The sequence below is a fragment of the Balaenoptera ricei genome, chromosome 3 (genome assembly GCF_028023285.1).
Source record: "Balaenoptera ricei isolate mBalRic1 chromosome 3, mBalRic1.hap2, whole genome shotgun sequence".
In the NCBI taxonomy this organism is placed as follows: domain Eukaryota; kingdom Metazoa; phylum Chordata; class Mammalia; order Artiodactyla; family Balaenopteridae; genus Balaenoptera; species Balaenoptera ricei.
In genome coordinates this window covers 49,643,553-49,670,529 of record NC_082641.1, presented here as the reverse complement: position 1 = coordinate 49,670,529, position 26,977 = coordinate 49,643,553, and the positions used below count along the sequence as shown (strand labels likewise).

General features: G+C 37.8%; 1 protein-coding gene across 11 annotated transcripts in view; it reads right to left on the bottom strand.

Annotated features, from left to right (window-relative positions):
• Positions 1-23,154, bottom strand: part of IPO11 (importin 11) — a 487,981-nt gene extending 464,827 nt beyond the window's left edge. For all 11 annotated transcript variants that reach the window (XR_009502321.1, XR_009502322.1, XM_059916450.1 and 8 more), the window contains exon 1: positions 22,988-23,154. The gene's annotated coding sequence lies outside the window, so the exon portion shown is untranslated. The remainder of the gene's footprint in view (positions 1-22,987) is intronic.
• Between the last annotated feature and the right edge of the window lie 3,823 nt (positions 23,155-26,977).

The following is a 26,977-nucleotide window of genomic DNA, read 5'->3' as shown; positions in this document are numbered from 1 at the left end:
TCATCCAGTCTGGGAAGGAAAGCTCAGCTTATATATTTTTGGAGAAACAATTCTATGCCAAGCACTGCAGTAGTTGTTGAGATAAGAATTAGAAAGGGTCATTTTCTCTCCCCAAAATATGGGGAATAATGAGGTGGGAGGCAGAGAATTATTCTTATTAAAACAAACTACAGGACCTCCCTGGCGGTCCAGCGGTTAAGACTCCGAGCTCCCAATGCAGGGGGCACAGGTTCGACGCCTGGTCGGGGAACTAAGATCCTGCATGCCGTACGGCATGGCCAAATAAATAAATAAATAAATACCGATGCTGCTAAGTATTTAAAAAAAAAAAAAAAAAAACTATGAAAAATAAGTTTCTAGAATACCAGTTGGAATCAGAGTATATTTCCCCCACAGAAACAATATTATGAGTGGTTTATCTAATGGGTAAAAAGGCTTTTTGGTCTGAGAAACAAATCATCATTCATAACTTATATTGGAAATATTTCCAAGTACTAATCAACTTCCTGAAGGGAAGCTTCAGGCAGCAATCAGTTCCTAAATTGCAGATTAAGTGCATCATCAAAAATAACAATCCAAACCCATAATGGATTATTAAACATACCACATTACTAAAGCCTATTAAATTTTTTAAAGATCCCATAACAAAAACAAAAAAAAAAATCCCATAACAAACCTATAAAAAGCAAATCTGGCACGTGTACTAATATCACTGTTTTATAGAGGAAGAACTTAACAGCTATCAAGAGAATTGTCCAGGATCATTGTAGAAAACTAGTACATGGCAGAGTGAGCCCTAATAACAAGGTGTTTAGAATCCCAGCTCTTCCTACTAAAACATGAAATGGTCTCACCACACCACCTTACTCCCTAATACTTAGAAACACACCATGCTCTCCCATAATAGGTTCCTGGAGAAAAAGATTCCTGAATCCATCAGAAATCTGAAAGGACTACATTTTCTATGTATTAAATATTCATACAGTACTCAATTGTGGAGTTTTCTTGAGAGGACAACAATGGCAACAAAGAACAGGGGGAGAAATGTACTGAGTCATTCAAATGTAACAGTGTGGAAATAAACTTCACTTGGGATAAAAGATAGATGATTACTGACTAGCAGTAGTCAGTTTGGAGGGTAGTACACCTGGAAACTAACCTTCAATATCTTTCTCTTGGAATTAGCATGCAGAAATATAACAGGGCTGCTACTGTTATTTGCACATAGTAGTGAAGCAGACATACAACTAGTTTCCAAAAAAGCCAGAGACCTGAGACTGACAGAGAAAGAGAGGGAAGAAGAAAAGGAGAAGGGGGTAAGGAATGAGAAAAGAAGGGACAGGGTAGAAGGTAGGAGGAGAGGGAGAGACAGACACAGACTAACTGGTGGGAATGGCCAGAGGTATTTCTCAAAGAACTTGACAGGATCTTCATGGCGATCATCACCATGTAGGCCTGAAGGCCATGGAAGTAGTCTCTCACAGTGGAAGTGCCGTTACATCTCCTCTGTTGAGGTCTATGTGTAGTGAGAGAAATCCCATACCTATGTTAAAACAATGTATCCTTTCCCTTTCTGTGCTCCTATAAATTATCAAGAGACAACCAAGCAAACAGCAAGATTAAATTTGCCTAGGTCTTCTAATTAATAGTGTATACACTGAGATTGCTTTGATTTTCATTAATTTGTATAGTTTCAAAATCATAAGCAAGAGGAAACACTGCTTGTGAGCATTATTAGCTCTCAACTACACTACAGAAGAGCATTATTCAAAATCTAAATGCATACTCTTTTTTTCCTCTAAGAACAATAATACGAAAGGAGAAGGTGAAAATTAAAAGGGCAGGCATTTCACCCTTCTCACTATTTCACAAGTCAGTCAGTTCAATTTATTAATTACTGAACTTTATTGTAGTCTTTGATTCTATTAAAGTCTAAATAATCTAGGAATATATGACCAAGAGCCTAAAAATACTCATACCTTGTAACTGGACTTTCTAGGCTTGATTCTGTAAGATACTTTGCCAACTGTGGAAAAATCCAAAGTCCAAAGATAATACAGATGCGCCTGTAGTTGGAAACTTACCAATTTTCATTAAAAGAAACAAATAGGGAAAACTCAGTAACCCTGCCTGCCACCAACAAACAGACTTCTCAGGCCTGCATCGACTTTAACTTCAGTCATGACAATTTTCTTTAGACTACTACATTATCTGTGTTTGTCCTTAGTCTTAGGGCATTCCACACAAACAGTAACCACACCCCACTTTTAAAAGTTAAAGCAGTAAGTAAACTGAAGAAAAGAAGGTGTAAGATTACAAGAAAAATTGAAGAAAAAAGAATTTCAAAATCAAAATAGTCCCCTCAGTGAAATAATTTATTCAGGCATAGACCAATATGGATGCTAAAACCATTAAGTGAAAGAAGAGCTGTTGGGGAACAGAATATTCCCAGTGTATCGCCCCACAGATTACTTGCTAAATGCAATGAAGAAATAAACAAACCTTTAAAATGAAGGGATGTGTCAGTCTCTGGCTCAACCAAGAAAGCGACTTCAGTATCACCAACAGCTGCACAACTTGAGCTAAAGTGCCTCCTGATGTGATGATGCAAAAAGAAGTATACAACCTCATCTCTGAACTACCAAAACTGATCAGCCACAATCTAATCAAGACTCTAGATCCAATTTCGAGTTTAAAAGAAAGGAGAGAGAATACTTCTGGGATGGTGGCATGAAGAGCTCCACAGATCCTCTCCTCAGTTAAACAACTGTAACTGATAAAAGTTATAAAAAGCAACCATTTACAGTCTCTGGAAAGCATATTTAAGGACATATAGCAAATGGAGAAACATTTATGCAAGAAATACTACTAAATCTTGGTAAAAATAGCAACAATCTGTGGCGTTTGAGCCACAAGCTTACTCCTGCCCCAGTGTGACAGAAGCTATACTCCAGGCAGAATGAGCCAAGAACATGGGGCTCCCTTTCACTCCGGCTCTTAATCTAGGGCTACAGTTTCTCCCCAAGAAAAGCAGACAGCTAGCATTTCTCATCTAACTGAGCTACATACTGAAGCTCTATTCCAGACAAGCACAGCCAAAAGGTCTGGGGTACTCTTCTTCCACCCAGGCACTAGTCATGGGGCAGAAGCTCTAGGCATATCAGACCTAGAACAGTGGACCTCAATCATGCCCACCCCAGCTTGCTCAGCCAGGAACAATAACAGTTGGAGATTTCAATACTCCACTTTCAAAAATGCAGAGAACATCTAGAAAGAAGATCAATGAGGAAATATGTCTTGGGAATTCACTTGCAGTCCAGTGGTTAGGACTCCACACTTTCACTGCTAAGGGCCCCGGTTCAATCCCTGGTCAGGGAACTAAGATCCCGCAAGACACACGGCATGGCCAAAAAAAAAGAAAAAAGGAAATATGTCTTGAACAACATTATACACAAACTTGACTTAACAGACGTTCCACTCAACAGTAGAATGAAAGCAACCATTCATCTCAAGTGCACATGAAACATTCTCCAGGATAGACCATATGCTAGGCCACAAAACAAGTCTTGACAAATTTAAAAGGGTTGAAATCATACAAATATGTCCTCAGATTGCAATCAGTAACAGAAATGTGGGAAATTCACTCACACTTCCAGATTTCAAAGCTTACTACAAAGTTACAGTAATCAAGACAGTGTTGGTACTGGCAAAAGGACAGATATACACATCAATAAAACAGATTTTGAAGTCCAGAAACAGACCCTTACATCTAAAGTCAAGTGATTTTTGACAATGGTACCAAGACAGTTCAATGGAGAAAGAATAGTCTTTTCAACAAATAGTGCTGGAACCACTGGATATCCACATGCAAAAGAACAGCTGGACCTCTTCCTTACACCATAGACAGAAATTAACTCCAAATGGATCATAAAGCTAAGCATAAAGAGGTAACTCTATAAAACTCTTAGAAGAAGATCTAGGAGTATACCTTCATGACCTTGGGCTAGGTAAAGCATTCTCAAGTATGATACCAAAGCACATGCAACTAAAGTAAGATCAGTTAAATTCATCAAAATTTAAAACTTTACCAAACAATACCATCGAGAAAATAAAGGCAATTCACAGGATAGGAGAAAATATTTGCAAATCATATACCTGATAAGGGGTTTATAAGCAAAATATACACAGAATGTTTACAATACAACAGTAAAAAGATAAACAATCGATTAAAAGGCAAAAGATGAGAGGTTTCTCAACCTGATAAAGACAATCTACAGAAAACCTACACATAACACCATACTTAATGGTGAGAAACTCAAAGCCTTCCCACTAAGACCAGGTACAAAGCAAGGATGTCCCCTCTCAACACTCCTTTTCCACATGGAACTAGAAGTCCTTGGTCATGCAATAAGGTAAGAAAAGAAAATAAACGGTATACATATCAGGAAGGAAGACATAACTCTGTCTCTGTTCAGAAGTGACATGATCATCTATGTAGAAATCTGAAAGAATCAACCAAAAACTTCCTGGAACTAATAGGTGATTTATAGCAAAGTTGTGGGATACAAGGTTAATAGACAAAAGTCAAATGCTTTCCCATATACCATCAATGAACAAGTGGAAATGAAAATTAAAAACACAGTATCATTTACATTACCACCCCTAAAAATGAAATACTTATGTATAAATCTAACAAAATAGGTACAAGATCTATATGAGGAAAACCACAAAATACCAATGAACAAAATGAAGGAACTAAATAAATATTGAATAGATATTCCATGCTCATAGATAGAAAGACTCAACATTGTCAAGATGTCACTTCTTCTCAACCTGATCTGTGGATTCAATGCAATTCCAATCAAAATCCCAACAAGTTATCTTACAGATATGAACAATCTGATTCTAATGTTTACATGTAGAAACAAAAGACATGGATTAGCCAATACAATATTGAAGAACAAACTGGGAGGACCGACACTACCCACTCCAAGACTTACTATAAAGCTACATGAATCAGGAGAGTAATTCTGGTGAAAGGGTAGACAAATAGATCAATGGAACAGATTTGAAAGCCCAGAAATAGACGCCCATAAATATAGCCAACTGATCTTTGACAAAGGAGCAAAGGCAGTACAATAGAGGAAAGATAGGCTCTTCAACAAATGGTGCAGGAACAAATGAACATCCATGCAAAACAAAATGAATCTAAACACAGACTTTACACCCTTCACAAAAATTAACTCAAAATGGATCATAAACCAAAATTTAAAACATAAAACTAAAAGACTCTTAGAAAATAACATAGGAGAAAACCTAAATGACCTTGGGTATAGTGATTTCTTTTTAGATTCAACACCAAAGACACAATCCATGAAAGAAATAATTGATAAGCTGGACTTCACTAAAATTTAAAACTTCTGCTCTGCAAAAGACAATGTCAAGAGAATGAGAAGACAAGCCACAGACTGAGAGAAAATATGTACAAAAGACACATCTGATAATGAACTTTTATCCAAAATATAAAAAGAACTCTTAAAACTCAACCAGAAAACAACCCAATTAAAATATCGGTCAGAGACCTTAACAGACACCTTACCAAAGAAGATATACAGATGTCAAAATAAGCATATGAGAGGATGCTCCCCATTATATGCCATCAGGGAAATACAAATTAAAATGGCAATGAGATACCACTACACACTTTTTAAAATTTATTTATTTATTTATTTATGGCTGAGTTGGGTCTTTGTTGCTGGGCGCAGGCTTTCTCTAGTTACGGCGAGTGGGGGCTACTCTTTGTTGCAGTGCTAGGGCTTCTCGTTGCGGTGGCTTCTCTTGTTGCGGAGCACAGGCTCTAGGCATGTGGGCTTCAGTAGCTGGGGCTCGCAGGCCCTACAGCGCAGGCTCAGTAGCTGTGGCACACGGGCTTAGTTGCTCCGCGGCATGTGGCATCTTCCTGGATCAGGGCTGGAACCCATGTCCCCTGCATTAGCAGGTGGATTCTTAACCACTGTGCCACCAGGGAAGCCCCACACACCTTTTAGAATGGCCAAATGCTAGCAAGAATGTGCAGCAACAGGAACTCTCAGACATTGCCGGTGGAAGTACAAAATGGTACAGCCACTTTTGGAAGACTGTTTGGTGGTTTCTTACAAAACTAAACATACTCTTACTATAAAATCCAGCCATCACATTCGATGGTATTTACTCAAAGGAGTTGAAAACTTTATGTCCACACAAAAACCTGCACATACATATTTATAGCAGCTTTATTCATAATTGCCAAAACTTGGAAGTAACCAAGATGTCCTCCAGTAGGCGAATGGATAAACAAACTGTGGTATATCCAGACAATAGACTATTATTCAATGCTACAAAGAAATGATCTATCAAGCCATAAAAAGGGATTGGGGAACAATGTGGAATGACTTCAGTTTGAGGTGATGAAATGTTCTAAAATCGATTGTAGTGATGATCACACAACTCTGTGAATATACTAAAACTCACTGAATTGTACGTTTGCAGTGGGTGAATTGTATGGTCTGTGAATTATATCTTAATAAAGCTGTTATTTTCTTTTAAGTGCTCTATGTAAATGCCAAAGTTAGCAAAAGACCAGGAAAAGCTGAAGAAATGAAAAATGTGGCTAGAGTAACAGCAACAAGTGATGTTAATTCAGAGCAAGGAAGAGCACTTGTTTAAGAAACTAAAGCAAGATGAAAGGACATAAGACTTCTGACATAAGCCAGAAGGTTCCAAAGATGCTAGTCCTATTCAAATTCACACTGTACCATTTGGATTCATTTCAGTTTCTCAACAGAGACTGTTTGGCAGGGAAATTCTTCTCTGTGCATGCATTATAGGTTGTTTAGCATCCCTGCATAGTATATGTAAATAACACTTCCTAGGGATTGTTTTGACTCAAGATGTTTCCATATATCTCCAAATACCTTCAAGTTAAAGAACCACCAGGGCTATGGAAGCATTCCCTATGAGACATCATGCAGACTGTCAAAGACTGATATATTCTGGAATAAAAGATAATAAAAGATACACACTAAAACATACAGAACAAGGAGGAGAGGAGATATTCCCTTGCTTTCTCTTCTCTACTCTTAAAATATTCTACCTACTCAAGAGTTTCAAAGGAGCTACAAACTCCTGCTTGGTGGTAGAAACTCAAGGTTAACTCCTAAACCAATCAGGATTTTAAAAATACTCTTAGTCTATTTTGTAATTAGAGGAATATCTATAATGTCAAATAAAAAATACCACATAAAATATACGTAATAAAGCTATACAAGTATAAAAATGCCTAAGAATAAAAGACAAGCAGGAAACATAAGATTATAAGGTGTTGTGCTAAGGTAGTCCTAGGAGTTATGGGGATTCTAATAGTCTACACATTTTACCTTTACGATGAAAAAACATTTTTTTTAAAAGGCCAAGAATTTTCACTTTACACCTACTCTAAATTTCCATGGGAATATTTGCTTGATTTCTCTTCTGTAATCCTAAAACTTATTCAAACTCCTCAAGAGTTTCAAATCATCATGTACTTCTCTTGTCAAGCACATACCAAGAAATCATGGCAATATATTATATATACACATTTAAGTAGATAATGTAGTCAATAACTGCACTCTCATCATAAACATTCAGGACTTGGTTTTCAGTAGCAAGAGTTGATAAGCAACAGTTCTGCCATATTACCTGGATTTGTGATGTCCATGTTTACCAAAAGACATCTTCCTCATGCAGGGGACTCTGAGTCTTATATTCTAACAGCAGTTTTACCTATAAGTACTCATCTCTAAAAATTCTTACTATGTGACGTTCATAAAAACAAAAGTTTAAAACATTTAACAGTCTGAGAAAAATGAAACTAAGAAAAAAATTCTGATTTATTATTTACTTTCCTTTAAGCTTCACATACATATATACCATACACTTCCATCATATAAAAGGAAAATAAATTTGTATTTGTTAGCAATATCTTTAATTTCACTTCGAAGTACTTTCCATGAACGTTTCCACATCAACTTGTTCCTTCACAAGATAACATCCTACTAGATCTACTATTTCTAAAGATGTAGAAATAAACTGATTAATCTGCAGTGCCACCTGATGGTAAGAAGTAAGTAGCACATCCCAAAGAGTATGTTCTAAGCATCCTCTTCCCATCAACGACAGGGGAAGAGAAGGACACTGGAATTCTCAGTGACCACTTGGTCAGGACAACCATCTGCAAAGTGGCAGGACAACCTTACAGCAAGTGTTTGCAGGGTTCGGGAAGTTAGGGCAAAGAATGCTGAGAAAAGCACTCCTGAGGGAAAGAAATGAATGGGAGTCTAAAGAATAATGTAAATACAAGATGGTATTGAAAACATGAAAATGAAAACTTCACACTGAGGCAAAACATGACAACAACCTTACACATTGTCTCTACTTCTGTACTTAAATACTGCATCATTAAAAATACTCTCTTCTCGGGAATTCCCTGGCAGTCCAGTGGTTAGGACTCTGTGCTTTCACTGCCAAGGGCCCAGGTTCAATTCCTGGTCGGGGAACTAAGATCCCACAAGCTGTGCAGTGCAGCCAAAAAAAAACAAAGCAAAACAAAACAAAAGGAAGATTAAAAATACTCTCTTCAGGACTTCCCTGGTGGTGCAGTGGTTAAGAATTTGCCTGTCAATGCAGGGGACACAGGTTCGAGCCCTGGTCCAGGAAGATCCCACATGCCACGAAGCAACTAAGCCCATGCACCACAACTACTGAGTCTGTGCTCTAGGGCCCGCAAGCCACAACTACTGAGCCCGCGTGCCACAACTACTGAATCCCGCAAGCCTAGAGCCCGTGCTCCGCAACAAGAGAAGCCACTGCAATGAGAAGCCCGTGCACCACAACGAAGAGTAGCCACCACTCGCCACAACTAGAGAAAGGCCATGCGCAGCAACGAAGACCCAATGCAGCCAAAAATAAATAAATAAATTAAAAAAAAAAAAAACTCTCTTCTCTAGCAAAAGAAAATGTGAGATGAAGACATAAATGTGTTTGAGCTTTACACAAAATAAATATGACAGAACTTAAGAAAATTTAATATTCATAAGCAATATTGTAGCATAAAGGAGACTGAGAAATTGTAGAACAGGAACAGGCAGAGTGATACGAGGAGCGGGATGAAATCACCTAAGGAGAAAAACATGCAGTAGTCCACATTTGACAGAAGGACAAATATTCGGAAAGAAGAAGAAAAGCCAGATACAAGCCATTGAGACAGTGGCATAAGAACCTGAAAGCTCCAAATCTCCTCCTGGAAGAACAGGTACTGGGCAAATAAAAACCTGAATGGCGAGTAGCCCTTTTGGTGAAATGTATAAGCAATATAGTACTTACCAGGAATCACTGGAACATATCCTACAGAGAGATGTGAGGAAGATGTCATTTTTTCAAAGATAGTTAAATTCCTGCAAGTCAAATCATGATCTATAGCCCAAGTCTACAAAAAGAATAATAAGAGGCAGAAAACATTCTTGAGGAATTATGGATATGAAATATTACAAAACTGTTCAACTGCCTGGAGTCAAAAGCAAACTAGAGAAAGACAATGTGTCAAAGACAAGAAAGAAATGAATTTCTGTGAAGACCAGGGGAAGAGTTCAAACTTTGAGAAACAGAAATCTTAAAGCAGTTTGCCAAAAAAAAAGTTAAACCTGAAAATGACCAAGCTTCTAGACAGCACGACCAGTGTAGTTAGAGCGGAAGTAGGTGGAGGTAAGATGAAATAAAATTGACCATGAGCTGATAGCTGTTAAACCTGGGTGGTGAGTAGATAAGGGTTCATGATACAATTCCGTCTATTTTTGTGTATGTTTTTTAAAGTGGCAGCTAATGGACCATGATACAGAGAATACTAAAGCTGCTGACATCAGCCGCTCTGGAAATCTTTAAATGCACTAGATAGTAAAGCGCTCCTTCCTCCACACCACTCTTCTACATAGAACATACTTCTGTTATTACATCTATTTCCTTTTGAGCCCCATCAACAAAATCACGAGCTGCTTAAAGGCAAATATTGTGTCTTATTCATCTATATGTGCGAGCACCTAATACAGTGTCAGGGCTATAGCAAATGCTCAGTAAATGTTTGATGAACAACAAAGCAATAATGTGATTGTAATTTCTAAAAGCGGAAGGCAGGCTTTTAGAAATGATGAAAAAGAGGTCAAAGAAACAACAATATTTCTGGAAGTACAGAAATTATATCACAGTAAAGAGAGAAATATCTATAAAAGATACTACGAAAGTAAACAGTACGCTGAAGAGCTAAAAAAAAATGAAGGAAGGAATAAATGAATGAACAATTCGCTCAGTATCTTCGCCTACTGAAATGAGGCACATTGAGCCAATAAAATTTAACAATGCTTTTCACTGGGAATATCTAACATCCTCTGTTCTAATCCTGTTCTCTCAATCAGGTTTCTGATACTTCTTGGCCTGTCATTAGACTTTTCCACATTCATTCATTCATTCAAATATTTACTGAACACCTACAATGCCAGACATTATTCTAGGCACTTAAGATACATCAATGAACTAAAAAGACAAAAAATCCCTGCTCTCATGGAGAGTATATTCTAGTGGATGGAGACAGAGAAGTAAATTATACAGTATGTAAGAAGACAGTATACAGTGCCAGAAGACAGCTGTGAAAGAAGTCCTGTCCAATAAACCCAAGTATTCATGTCGTACTGGGAGTTTTTAGTAAAATGGCATTGATAAACTTCCATAAGTCTCTTGCCAGTTTGGTATACATGAGAGTCCCCCATGACTGAACACCTCCTCATAGTTAAGGAGCTAATCCTAAACAATAGTGACACCCACCAAGGTAGTGCCAGCAGTGAGGCCCCAACTAGTGTCACCACCACCTTCTTTGACATCTCTTTAGGTGAAAGAAAAAAATATACAACTGTATAAAAACTATTAAAGAACAGCAATTATGCTCATTGGTTTTAAAGTTCCTTCTCTGATGTCAAAGAAATAGGAAGGAAAAGTTGTAAGCTTGATTTTGGGAAGATACTGCTCTTTCAATGGCAGTAATAGCACAGCCTAAATTTAATAGACCATAACTGACCAAATTTTAGTCAAAACTTTTTGCTAACTGTTAAGGGATCATCAGTCCTCTCCAAATATACATATCTTCGATTGGTAGTTTCCAATTACTGATCCAGGATATCATACAACTCGTCTTAGAAGAATCTCATTCTTGGTGTGAGAGTTCAGCCTAAGGACTCACTTGAATTTATAAAAATTCACTCATTAAAACATGTTATAGGCTGTATGCCCAGTTAACACCCTCAAAATTAGAAACTGTTCTACATTTAACATTAAAATTATGTTCTGAGTCATTAAAATAATTTTCTAGCACCTTAGAGCCATCCATATCAGTTCTCTAAACAGTAAGTATATCTAATTTAAGCATTTTGTTTTACTGACCAAGAAACTGTGTCCTAAAAATGTTAAAGAGAAAAATTGTGACTCCTGTACAGTCACAGGCAAATTGGTGACATTTCTGGAAACCTAGAATTCAAGTCTCCTATCCCAACCCAACACTCTCTGTTGACTACCATATTTTTCCTTTTGATCACAGTGTTGTCAAATACCAATGAAATTAACTGTTTTTAAAAAATCTTTAGACCTGAGAACCAAAATACAATATCAAGACTAGAGCTTATCTTCCTGATAAATTTTGTTACAGCAAAACTGAAAACCAAAATTTAAAAAATCTTTAGACCTGACAACCAAAATACAGTATCAAAAGACTAGAGCTTATATTCCTGATAAATTTTACTATAGCAAAATTGAAAACCAAAATTAAAAGTCAATGAAAATACCATACACAAAGTTAACAAGCTTTATCAGGAATTTTTTTTTTAAAGAGGTATTACTTTATAATCATCAGATTGGCAAGAATTACAAATTCTGAAAATATTCAGTGCTGGCAAGAATGTATATAAATAGAAACCTTTATGCACTGCTGCTAGGAGTATACATTAGTAAAACCACTTTGGAGAGCAATCTTGTCATCATGAATGAAATGTGTTCGTATGTGTAGGTACATCCTATGATCAGGTAATATCCTATGACCCAGCAGTTCCACACTTGGTACTATAACTAAAGAAACTCCTGCATAGGCATACAAGGAAGAGACAAGGATAAGGGTGTTTGTCTTGGAGTTGTCTACAATAAGAGAGAGCTAGAGACAATATGCTGTCCATAGTTAGTGGAACAGATACATAAAATATATCTTATGCTCCCCTTGCAGAATGTGTTCCCTCTGGCTGCAAATCTCTTGCCTCTAGATATCTGCATGTCTGGCTCTTTAGCTTCAATCCAGTTTCTGCTCAAATTGTCAACTAATCAAATAAGTCTTCCCTGACTGCCCAATCTAAAATAGCTTACCTTTCAATCCAGAATCTCTCTAGTCCGGATATCCTTCCTTCTATTTTCTAATCTTCCATTTTTCCGCATAACATTTTTAACTGTCTGACATGTGTTTATTGTTCAGAATCCCAATTAGAATGTAAAATCCAGACACCAGGAAATTTGTTCAAAGGAATATCACCAGAATCTAGAATTAGTACCTGGCACATGAAAAAATATTTGTTAAATAAATGAATTCAATGACTACATCCCAATCTCCGCTTATAGCTGTGTAAAGTCACAAAAATGAACCCAAGTCTCTCACTTTTCAAGCCCACTCACAGTATATAACCTGAGTGGTTATATAACCTCCAGAGTATGTAACATTCCACATTTTTTTCAACTCCCTGGCAATTCAATTTGCATTCACAGTATTCAGCAATGAAGCAGCTTCTCATGGCCAGGCACTACTCTGAGAAATAAATAAGGGAGTCTTTGCATCCAAGTCTAGAGAGGAAAAAAGACAATTACAATATAGTACAAGCGCTATGATAAGCGCTTATGGAAGAAGGTCAGAAGATGACCTAACTCAACCTAGGAAGGCTGGGGAAGACTTCCCAGAGGGGAGGAAGGCAGCATTTGTGCTGAGCAGAAGTTATCCTGATGAGCACATTATGGGTATTTGTCAAACAGGTGATGGGTACATTCTAGGCAGAAGACACACAACATAAAAGTGTCTCAATTTTTAGACCACAGTTACAGAAAGATAGAGAAGATGAAAAGGCAGAGGGCTATGTACCAGATGAAGGAACAAGAAAAAACCCCAGAAAAACAACTAAATGAAGTGGAGATAGGCAACCTTCCAGAAAAAGAATTCAGAATAATGATAGTGAAGATGATCCAGGACCTTGGAATAAGAATGGAGGCAAAGATTGAGAAGATGCAAGAAATGATTAACAAAGACCTAGAAGAATTAAAGAACAAACAAACAGAGATGACCAATACAATAACTGAAATAAAAACTACACTAGAAGGAATCAATAGCAGAATAACTGAGGCAGAAGAACGGATAAGTGACCTGGAAGACAGAATGGTGGAATTCACTGCTGTGGAACAGACTAAAGAAAAAAGAATGAAAAGAAATGAAGACAGCCTAAGAGACCTCTGGGACAACATTAAACGCAACAACATTCGCATTATAGGGGTCCCAGAAGGAGAAGAGAGAGAGAAAGGACCAGAGAAAATATTTGAAGAGATTATAGTCGAAAACTTCCCTAACATGGGAAAGGAAATAGCCACCCAAGTCCAGGAAGCGCAGAGAGTCCCATACAGGATAAACCCAAGGAGAAACACGCCGAGACACATAGTAATCAAAGTGGCAAAAATTAAAGACAAAGAAAAATTATTGAAAGCAGCAAGGGAAAAATGACAAATAACATACAAGGGAACTCCCATAAGGTTAACAGCTGATTTCTCAGCAGAAACTCTGCAAGCCAGAAGGGAGTGGCATGATATACTTAAAGTGATGAAAGGGAAGAACCTACAACCAAGATTACTCTACCCAGCAAGGATCTCATTTAGATTTGATGGAGAAATCAAAAGCTTTACAGACAAGCAAAAGCTAAGAGAATTCAGCACCACCAAACCAGCTCTACAACAAATGCTAAAGGAACTTCTCTAAGTGGGAAACACAAGAGAAGAAAAGGACCTACAAAAACAAACCCAAAACAATTCAGAAAATGGTCATAGGAAAATACATATCGATTATTACCTTAAACGTGAATGGATTAAATGCCCCAACCAAAAGACATAGACTGGCTGAATGGATACAAAAACAAGACCCATATATATGCTGTCTACAAGAGACCCACTTTAGACCTAGGGACACATACAGACTGAAAGTGAGGGGATGGAAAAAGATATTCCATGCAAATGGAAATCAAAAGAAAGCTGGAGTAGCTATACTCATATCAGATAAAATAGACTTTAAAATAAAGAATGTTACAAGAGACAAGGAAGGACACTACATAATGATCCAGGGATCAATCCAAGAAGAAGATATAACAATTATAAATATATATGCACCCAACATAGGAGCACCTCAATACGTAAGGCAACTGCTAACAGCTATAAAAGAGGAAATCGACAGTAACACAATAATAGTGGGGGACTTTAACACCTCACTTACACCAATGGACAGATCATCCAAAATGAAAATAAATAAGAAAACAGAAGCTTTAAATGACACAATAGACCAGATAGATTTAATTGATATATATCGGACATTCCATCCAAAAACAGCAGATTACACGTTCTTCTCAAGTGCGCACGGAACATTCTCCAAGACAGATCACATCTTGGGTCACAAATCAAGCCTCAGTAAATTTAAGAAAATTGAAATCATATCAAGCATCTTTTCTGACCACAACGCTATGAGATTAGAAATGAATTACAGGGAAAAAAACGTAAAAAGGACAAACACATGGAGGCTAAACAATACGTTACTAAATAACCAAGAGATCACTGAAGAAATCAAAGAGGAAATCAAAAAATACCTAGAGACAAATGACAATGAAAACACGACGACCCAAAACCTATGGGATGCAGCAAAAGCAGTTCTAAGAGGGAAGTTTATAGCTATACAAGCCTACCTAAAGAAACAAGAAAAAGCTCAAGTAAACAATCTAACCTTACACCTAAAGAAACTAGAGAAAGAAGAACAAACAAAACCCAAAGTTAGCAGAAGGAAAGAAATCATAAAGATCAGAGCAGAAATAAATGAAATAGAAACAAAGAAAACAATAGCAAAGATCAATAAAACTAAAAGTTGGTTCTTTGAGAAGATAAACAAAATTGATAAGCCATTAGCCAGACTCATCAAGAAAAAGAGGGAGAGGACTCAAATCAATAAAATCAGAAATGAAAAAGGAGAAGTTACAACAGACACTGCAGAAATACAAAGCATCCTAAGAGACTACTACAAGCAACTTTATGCCAATAAAATGGACAACCTGGAAGAAATGGACAAATTCTTAGAAAGTTATAACCTTCCAAGACTGAACCAGGAAGAAATAGAAAATATGAACAGACCAATCACAAGTAATGAAATTGAAACTGTGATTAAAAATCTTCCAACAAACAAAAGTCCAGGACCAGATGGCTTCACAGGTGAATTCTATCAAACATTTAGAGAAGAGCTAACACCCATCCTTCTCAAACTCTTCCAAAAAATTGCAGAGGAAGGAACACTCCCAAACTCATTCTATGAGGCCACCATCACCCTGATACCAAGACCAGACAAAGACACTACAAAAAAAGAAAATTACAGACCAATATCACTGATGAATATAGATGCAAAAATCCTCAACAAAATACTAGCAAACAGAATCCAACAACACATTAAAAGGATCATACACCACGATCAAGTGGGATTTATCCCAGGGATGCAAGGATTCTTCAATATACGCAAATCAATCAATGTGATACACCATATCAACAAATTGAAGAATAAAAACCATATGATCATCTCAATAGATGCAGAAAAAGCTTTTGACAAAATTCAACACCCATTTCTGATAAAAACTCTCCAGAAAGTGGGCATAGAGGGAACCTACCTCAACATAATAAAGGCCATATATGACAAACCCACAGCAAACATCATTCTCAATGGTGAAAAACTGAAAGCATTTCCTCTAAGATCAGGAACGAGACAAGGATGTCCACTCTCACCACTATTATTCAACATAGTTTTGGAAGTCCTAGCCACGGCAATCAGAGAAGAAAAAGAAATAAAAGGAATACAAATTGGAAAAGAAGAAGTAAAACTGTCACTGTTTGCGGATGACATGATACTATACATAGAGAATCCTAAAACTGCCACCAGAAAACTGCTAGAGCTAATTAATGAATATGGTAAAGTTGCAGGATACAAAATTAATGCACAGAAATCTCTTGCATTCCTATACACTAATGATGAAAAATCTGAAAGAGAAATTATGGAAACACTCCCATTTACCATTGCAACAAAAAGAATAAAATACCTAGGAATAAACCTACCTAGGGAGACAAAAGACCTGTATGCAGAAAACTATAAGACACTGATGAAAGAAATTAAAGATGATACCAACAGATGGAGAGATATACCATGTTCTTGGATTGGAAGAATCAACATTGTGAAAATGAGTATACTACCCAAAGCAGTCTACAGATTCAATGCAATCCCTATCAAATTACCAATGGCATTTTTTACGGAGCTAGAACAAATCATCTTAAAATTTGTATGGAGACACAAAAGACCCCGAATAGGCAAAGCAGTCTTGAGGGAAAAAAATGGAGCTGGAGGAATCAGACTCCCTGACTTCAGACTATACTACAAAGCTACAGTAATCAAGACAATATGGTACTGGCACAAAAACAGAAACATAGATCAATGGAACAAGATAGAAAGCCCAGAGATTAACCCACGCACCTATGGTCAACTAATCTATGACAAAGGAGGCAAAGATATACAATGGAGAAAAGACAGTCTCTTCAATAAGTGGTGCTGGGAAAACTGGACAGCTACATGTAAAAGAATGAAATTAGAATACTCCCTAACACCATACACAAAAATAAACTCAAAATGGATTAGAGACCTAAATATAAGACTGGACACTATAAAACTCTTAGAGGAAAACATAGGAAGAACACTCTTTGACATAAATCACAGCAAGATCTTTTTTGATCCACCTCCTAGAGTAATGGAAATAAAAACAAAAATAAACAAGTGGGACCTAATGAAACTTCAAAGCTTTTGCACAGCAAAGGAAACCATAAACAAGACGAAAAGACAACCCTCAGAATGGGAGAAAATATTTGCAAATGAATCAACGGACAAAGGATTAATCTCCAAAATATATAAACAGCTCATTCAGCTCAATATCAAAGAAACAAACACCCCAATCCAAAAATGGGCAGAAGACCTAAATAGACATTTCTCCAAAGAAGACATACAGACGGCCACGAAGCACATGAAAAGATGCTCAACATCACTAATTATTAGAGAAATGCAAATCAAAACTACAATGAGGTATCACCTCACTCCTGTTAGAATGGGCATCATCAGAAAATCTACAAACAACAAATGCTGGAGAGGGTGTGGTGAAAAGGGAACCCTCTTGCACTGTTGGTGGGAATGTAAATTGATACAGCCACTATGGAGAACAATATGGAGGTTCCTTAAAAAACTAAAAATAGAATTACCATATGACCCAGCAATCCCACTACTGGGCATATACCCAGAGAAAACCGTAATTCAAAAAGACACATGCACCCGAATGTTCATTGCAGCACTATTTACAATAGCCAGGTCATGGAAGCAACCTAAATGCCCATCAACAGACGAATGGATAAAGAAGATGTGGTACATATATACAATGGAATATTACTCAGCCATAAAAAGGAACGAAATTGAGTCATTTGTTGAGACGTGGATGGATCTAGAGACTGTCATACAGAGTGAAGTAAGTCAGAAAGAGAAAAACAAATATCGTATATTAATGCATGTATGCGGAACCTAGAAAAATGGTACAGATGAGCCAGTTTGCAGGGCAGAAGTTGAGACACAGATGTAGAGAATGGACATATGGACACCAAGGGGGGAAAACTGCGGTGGGGTGGGGATGGTGGTGTGCTGAATTGGGCGATTGGGATTGACATGTATACACTGATGTGTATAAAACTGATGCCTAATAAGAACCTGCAGTATAAAAAAACAAACAAAACAACTAATACTAAACTTTCATTGGGTTATTTGTATGGAAATATGTTAATATAAATGTTTCAGACATTACATGAAATTTCTAAAAATCTTATATTTGTATTTGTATGGAAATATGTATGGAAATATGTTAATATAAATGTTTCAGACATTACATGAAATTTCTAAAAATCTTATATTTGTACTTGTATGGAAATATGTATGGAAATATGTTAATATAAATGTTTCAGACATTACATGAAATTTCTAAAAATCTTATATGTTCTGGTATAATGTTATAAGTAATAATCCTAGTTATTACTTTAAAATGTATATCTCAGAAATAACTAATTTTCTTGTCAACTGCATTATTATGAACTGTCATCAAATCTTTAACCGTGGTCATTTTTAAGTCTTTTGTCATTTACAGACAGTTCTGGGAAAAAAAAAAAAAAAAAAGTGTCTCAATTTTTAAAAATATCCTAACACTTCTGAAGAACTGTAAACAATTCAGCATGACAAAACAATGTGAGGCAGGAAATAAGAGAAGGTGAAAGCAAAAACAAGCAAGGCCAAATCATTAACATCCCTATTTCCAAGGCTTGGTAGTTTGGATTTTTATCTGAAAGTCTGCAGAGAAAGACTGCAGAATAACAGCACCATCTGCCTACAGAAAAAGGAAAGGTACAGAGGGATGGCATGCATTCTCAGAAGTATGGAAATTATTTAGAAGGTTTACATAGAAGTCCAGATAATAATGATAATCTGAACCAAGGTAGTAGCCACAGAGAAAAAGTAGATAAAAGAGGTAAAACAAGATTTGGTAAATAGTAATATAGTTAAGTGCGGGAAGGTTAGCACATAAGGGTAATAACAGGGAAGAGTTAAGATTCTGGTGTCTCTGAGTGAGTGATGAGCTGCATGCAAGAATCACAGGAAGAAGAGAAGCAACTTCAGAAAGGGTGAGATACGTAATTTTTTTTTTTTTTAAAGTTTGCAGGAAAGTAGTCATCCTGAAACACTTTTTTAAGTACCTCTTTTTTTTATTTATTTATTTATTTATTTATTTTTGGCTGTGTTGGGTCTTCGCTTCTGTGCGAGGGCTTTCTCTCATTGTGGCAAGCGGGGGCCACTCTTCATCGCGGTGCGCGGGCCTCTCACTATCGCGGCCTTTCTTGCTGCGGAGCACAGGCTCCAGACGCGCAGGCTCAGTAGTTGTGGCTCACGGGCTTAGTTGCTCCGCAGCATGTGGGATCTTCCCAGACCAGGGCTCAAACCCGTGTCCCCTGCATTGGCAGGCAGATTCTCAACCACCGCACCACCAGGGAAGCCCGATACGTAATTTTTTTGACATGAGTTTAAGGTATCTTAATACAACCACAATGTGTCAGAGTTGATCTGTGCTAAACAGATCTGGGAGTCATCAAAATAGATATAGAAGTTGAACTCATAAAGGATGAAACCCTTCAAGGAGAGTAGGCAGAGGCAGAAGAGAGGAGAAGATAGTATGCCAGAGTGAAATGAATATTTAAAGTGGCCAGAGAAGAGAGAAAAATATACCAAGGAAAGACTGACCAAGACATGGAAGGAACATAAGGAGACTACAGTGTCACAGAAACAGAAGAGAATTTCAAGGAGGACTAATCAAAATGTCAAATGATTTAAAAGATGCCATTAGATTTCAGAATAAGGAGATCAATAGTGACCATCACCCCATCAAATTCAGTGACTGCAGTCGATTGGCAGACTTCAACACACTGAAAAATAAATAAATAAATAAGAAGAAGGTGGAGAAAATGAACATAGACAACTTTTTCAAGAACCTTAAGGGAAATAATTACAGATAAAATTGAAGAGGAATCTAGAGTGAAAAGAGTGTATTTAAGACAAGTGCATTTAAATCCTGATAAATTAGTACCAGTTGAAAGTAAAAGGAATAACCAAGTGTTATGGACTAAACTGTATTCCCCAAAATTCATATGTTGGAAGCCCTAACCCTCAGTATCCCCAGTACTGAAGATAAGAATTTTGAAGATGTGATTAAGTTAAAATGAGGCCATCAGAGTGGACTCTCATCCAATATGACTGGTGTTTTAATGAGAAAAAGAGACACTAGAGGTTCTAGTGCACAAAGGTACAACCATGTAAAGAGGCAGAAAGAGGGCATCTGTAACTCAAGGAGAGAGGCCTCAGAAGAAACTATTTCTGCCCTAACCTTAATTGTGGACTTCCAGCCTTCAAAACTGTGAGAAAATAAATTTCTCTTGTTTAAGCCACCCAGTCTCTGCTTTTTGTTATGTCAGCCCCAGCAAACTAATACACCAAGGAAACATTGTCCCTGAGGAGAAAAAACTCGGAACACAATTAGAGATGAACAGATAGAGGTAGACAAGTATGCAGGTGAAAGAGGGAAAAAAGCAATGAAGTTCCCACCAATGTACTGCATTTCCTCTGTGAAGCAGAAGGCAACATTATCCAGGAAAGAGTAAGGAAGGAAGGAGGTGGTGGGCTAATAACCACCATGGGAAACAAGAGTAGTTACTAAAGACACAGAGGACTATTAGGCTGCCTTTCCATTAGTCAGTAAATGTTTGTTACTGAATGAACACCCAGTGTCATTCATGAATGCTTTAGTTCAGTTTCAATACGGTGAACTCTAGCAGTAACTAGCAAAAGAAATGCATTGCAATGAATCAGAACCTGGTTTAAAAATCTAGATAACATGTGACCTTGTGCAAGTCACTTACCATTCTGGGCCTTAAGTTTCTTCAACCAGACAAACCAGACTTGATAATCAGCATAAGATCACCTCAGATTCAAAGTAAGAAGTGCTACAATGTTTATGCAGGTTTGTGCATGACCTTGGTCTTCAACTTTTACCAACCAAAGTAGTGTGTCTCAAGCTGTAATGTACATTCATATCATCTGGAGAGCTTGTTAAAATGCAGATTCTGATTCAGTAGATCTGGGGTTAAGCCTGAGATTGTGCATTTCTAACAAACTTTCAGGTGATGCCTACACCATATTTTGAGCTGCAAGGGTGTAGAACACTGATCCAGCTCAAGTTGTACAAAGCTTATAATTATCGGCTTATCTGTAATCAGCCTGATATTTAGAAAACCAAGGAAAAACACTCTAGACTCACACCTGCACGAAATGTCTTGCCATTCCGTGAAACACTCTGAAATTAACTGATAGTCCCCATTTGGTGCAGACAGGAAAAGAAAGGAATCACAGGAAAAGAAAGGAATTGCCATCAATAACACTAAATTAGGAAAAGCCCAAGATTAAATACAAACACACACACGTACACATATATACAACACAAAGGTTAAAACCTTCTAATCAAATACATTTTCTTTCTCAAAATATGAACATTTCTGGAAAAACACGTATTTATCTCTAGAAAAATCTTCAGTATACTTTAACTGCCACATGTCTACAAAGATTCTTTTGTATTCTGGTTTGATCCTGAATGCAAACACATTCCACAGTGTCACAAAACCTAAAGTTGTTTTTTTTTTTTAAACCTAAAGATTTTTATGTTAATTCCCAAATAATCTTCACCTATTTGTTTAGAACCTCCAATTGTATTATCACAACTAAATCTGTTTGTGTTGAGAATTCTTTTCTGCTTTAGGAAGTGTAACTAGGGCAGAGACAGCCCAGCTGCCCTAGGGCTATAATATATCACCACAAATCACTGCTATAATTAAACTGCTTTTTACTATTCCCTGTGTTAGGGGTTACAGGAGGTAAATTTCACAATCCTATCACAACCAACAGAGAGAGATTTTCAATCTAATTTCACAGAAATCTTCTTCAGTGACAAAAGACCTAAGAAAAAATGTCATGAAATGGATGTCTCATACTGTAGAGTCACTCTGCCTTTAACCTGAAACCTCCGTACTGAATAGAGAAGTTTGAAATAACGTGAAAACGAAGTAATGAACTCCCTATCCAAGAAAAAATAAAAAATATTTTGGCTGTAAACTACTCTTCCTTATTCCCTTCTGAAGAATAACCAAATCGCAAGGGCACTAGCGCACTACAACCGAGCCCGTTCAAATGGGGTGCGGAGGGGAGATCAACTGCAACCCTGGTACCAGGAGGCAATTTAGCAGTCCTATCTATCTAGCGAAGTCACTCTGAAAAAATAAGACTTCCCTCATTCACCACCATGTCACAAAAGGATTAAAAAAAAAAAAAAAGACAAATGCAATGGGCCTCAAAATAGTTTTGCTGAATCACAAATACCCTCAAGTTATAAAGCTGCAGAAGTCGCTGGGCTCGAGCACTGTCGGCCATACCTCAGCAAGTAAGTCCTCTATGAACATGTACAACTTCCTTCACTTGTTCGTTAAAGGCAAGCAAGGGTCTAATGGTCAATTAAAGCTTTCACAGTATTACTATTAGTAGCAGTATTGTGGGTGCAATAACAACATACAGTGGTTTTATACTAAAGATGACCACGTTCTCTGAAAAGTGGCACCACCTATCCCCCAAGGGCAAATGAACCACCCTAACCCGCAACACAGCCACAATGAGCACCCTACGTCCCCATTTTGGCACCCAGCCCCTACCTCCCTGCGCCCTGATTCCTCCGCGACCATGCTTCCCGCTCCCGGGCTGACTGGGGCAGCCTCGAGCTCCCAGGGGTCCTTGGGGTAACGGAGAGCCAAGCCTGCAGGCCGCCCTCCTCTCGCTACTGCTATGCCTGGCCTCCCACTAGCCACAAGTTCTTCCCTCACCTCTCGGGTCTCCGCTGCCCAGCCCACTCCTCCCGCTCGCGCGCGCTCTGGGGCTCTCAGGCCAGGGCCTCACCGTTTGGTTCGGTCCGGAATGGCCCGGCTCTCCCGCTTCCACGCTCCAACACGAAGCGGCGTCAGCTCGTCCTGCGCCCCACGCTTCCAGTCCACACGCCGCCGCCTACTGATGCCGAAAGCGGCTTCTAGGAACGCGCCATGTTCAGCGTCGCGGCTCCAAACGACGCAGGCGCTCGAATACTGCGTCACGGACACCCGGAGCGCGTGGACTAGGCAAAGGCAGAAGACGATAGGAGAACGGCGAAAGGAGAGGGAGGAGCTTTCCCTTCGAAACTGAAGGCGCCGGGCGTCTAAGGTAGCTCTGTGCGCTTGCGCAGTATAGAGAGCTGGTCCCACCCCCCCCACCGGACGCTGAGCGACCTGTAACCATGGAAACCATAGGTCGGCTCTGCCCCACTCCTGGGAAAATCAACTGTCTCCTGGGTTGATTGAAGCTTAAATCAGAATCATTTTCCCTTTCTTATTCCAGATATCAGTCGCCAAACTGCATTGTTTTACGGATCTGTCTCGGTAAAGAATTATTTAAAATAATCTTACTCTCAGCAGTCAGCCCTCCCACGAATATTTATTTTTTTAAGGTCCTAAACTTGCTCGGCGCTCTAGTCCAGAACGATAGCAAGAGTGGAAAGATTAAAAGGGAGTAAATCCAGTTCTCTCTGCCTCTGCTGCTAACTAGCTTAGTGACCTAAGTTTTACATTTAGAAAAAAATAGTTGTACGGAAATAGTTTAGTGTTCATAAAGATTAATAAAAATAATAGATAACATTCATTAATCATTTAGAATGTGCCAGATACAGTTCTAAGATCTTCAGATGAATCATGTATTTAAATCCTTAAAACAACCCTATGAGGTTGAAGAAGCTGAAGCATTAGAAAGATCAAGTAACCTGCCTAAGTTCACACAGCTAGTAAGTAGTAACTAGCAGTGTTAGGTTTGAACCAGGCAACCATAAGCCTTGCATTACAAGATGCTCATCACACAAGGGCTATTTTTGAAAGTAAAAATATAAAAATTACCTAAATGACCACCAAAAGAAATGATTAAATCATGACACATGCATATATAATATAAATTGGCCATTAAAAATAATGTTGAAAAAGAATCTGAAAAAGAATGGATATGTGTGTATGTATAATTGAATCACTTTGCTGTACACCTGAAACTAACAAAACATTGTAAATCAACTATACTCCAATATAAAATAAAAATCAAATTTAAAAAAATTTTTAAATTGTGTTGATATGTTAACATGTTCACAATGCATTAGGGAAAGAGTGGGTTACAAAACAATATGCTCAGTATGGTTCCATTTTTGGAAATAAGTATATGCGAAAATGTTAACAGGGTTTGTCACTAGTTGGATGGTATTATGGGCATGTTTTATTTTTAAATTTATTTTGCTTGATTGTATCTTCTGATTTTACTGAAAGGTAATACTTCTCAAATTTTAAATGTGCATAGAATCACATGGGGGTCTTGTTAAAATACAGATCCTGATTCAGTTGGTCTGAGGTGGGGCCTGAGAGTCTTCATTTCGAATGAGTTTCCAGTTAATGCTGCTCTCCATAGATCACACGTTGTGTAACAAGGCTGTAAGGAATATGCAATAAAGCAGGAAAAAATTACCTAATTTTAATAAAAATGAAAAAATTTGTTTAGAAGGATCTTTTCTGTTTGGAATAATGGGTTCTTCAGATATTGAAGAAAAGCTGTAACTTAGAAAAACGCACATACATAAATTTTGCCTACAACTTCAGGGCACCAAATTAAGATGCACTTGGAGGTCCTAGCTTCAGCTACTATGAATGTAAAATCTAGTAATATAGTATGTACGAAACAAATATGTACAGCTGGATAAATCTCATATGACTGCATTTTGCTGCTATATTCTCATATTCTCACGTTCTTTGAAGAAAAAGACAAATATTAAATTAATTTAAATTAAATGATCATTGGGCTGTTCAGAACATACTTAAAATATAAATATATATTCAGTGCTTTCCCCCAAAAATGGTTGAAAACTGAAAAGAGAAAGCAGAAAATTGATGGAGCAAATGATAAGTTAAAGAAACATTAGCTTCCCTCACCCCTCAGTCTCAAGTAGGTTCCAAAAAACAGATAAACATAATAACAATGCAAATTATTTGCCTCAGTAATATTATGATTGCTAACTTCTAAATATTCCCTATGTGCCAGTAACTGTTCTAAGTGTTTTTTAAGTGCCTGACATTGAACTGTAGACATTTCATGTAATTTATTATCCTCATCACCACCCTATATGGAGATTATTCTTTCCCTCATTTTACAGATTAGAAGATGATGCTCATATGAATTAAGTAATTTCAAATTCTTAACTGGAGAAGCACAGACTCAAATTTAGATATATGCTTTGTGGTAGATAGAATAAAAGATAGCCAAATCCTGGTCCCTGAAACCTGTGAATATATTACTTTTCATGGCAAAAGGGACTTTGCTAATCTGATTAAGTTAAGAATCTTGAGCTGGAAATATTATCTTGTGGGCCCAATGTATTCACAAGGGTCTTTATAAGAGGGAGACAGGGGCTTCCCTGGTGGCGCAGTGGTTGAGAATCTACCTGCCAATGCAGGGGCCCCCGTGTGGGTTCCAGCCCTGGTCTTGGAAGATCCCACATGCCGCGGAGCAACTAAGCCCGTGAGCCACAACTACTGAGCCTGCGCGTCTGGAGCCTGTGCTCCGCAACAAGAGAGGCCGCGATAGTGAGAGGCCCGCGCACCGCGATGAAGAGTGGCCCCCACTTGCTGCAACTAGAGAAAGCCCTTGCACAGAAACGAAGATCCAACACAGCCATAAATAAATAAATTTTAAAAAAAAATTAAGAGGAGTATCCGAGAGAGAGATGTGACCATGGAAGCAGAGGTCACAGCGATATGGGGCCATGACTCAATGAATACAGGCAGCATAGAGAAGCTGGGAAAGTCAAGGAAATTGATTCTCCCCTATAGTCTCTGTAAGAAACTCAGTCCTGCAGATGACTTTACACTTCTGACCTTCAGAACTCTCAGACAATAAATTTGTGTTGCTTTAAGCTACTGTTTGTGGCAATTTTTTATAGCAGCAATAGAAAACCAATATGTGCTCCGAAATCATAACGTTTCGAAATTGCTACACTTCATTTAATATTGTAACTTGGGTAAAATTGGGTCTTGGGCAACTCTATAATATAGTTCATTAGCTGCTTATAAATTAACTCATTAGAAGCTTACCAGCTTAGGAAAATAAGTCTTTGAGAAACTAACTGATCTGCCCTTGGTAATATAATTTTGTAGCAGCTTCAGTTTTGTTTATATATTTTTAAATTTATTGATTTATTGATTTTTGGCTGCATTGGGTCTTCGTTGCTGCGCGCGGGCTTTCTCTAGTTGCGGCGAGCAGGGGATACTCTTCGTTGTGGTGTGCGGGCTTCTCACTGCAGTGGCTTCTTTTGTTGTGGAGCACCGGCTCTAGGAGCGCGGGCTTCAGTAGTTGTGGCTCATGGGCTCTAGAGCGCAGGCTCAGTAATTGTGGCGCACAGGCTTAGCTGCTCCGTGGCATGTGGGATCTTCCCGGACCAGAGCTCGAACCCGTGTCCCCTGCATTGGCAGGCAGATTCTTAACCACTCCGCCACCAGCGAAGTCCCTGATTATAATTTTTTAAAAATTTGAAACAATATAAGTGTCTTTCACTAAGGATTGATTACATAAATTATGGTATGTTCATACAATGAAATACTCTCTACCTGTTAAAAATGCCGATATAGATTTACATTCATTAACATTAAAAGATGTCCATCATATTTAGGTAAGAACAGTAGGTTAAAAGAATTTTTTATATCCAAAAAGTCTTGGAAAATATCAATTCCTTAGTGGAGGTGAACTCTGAGTGATAGGTTTCACTTTCTAAAATCTTTTTGTACTATCTAAAATTTTTTGCAATGTTTAAGTATTACTTTAATAATCAAAGAAATA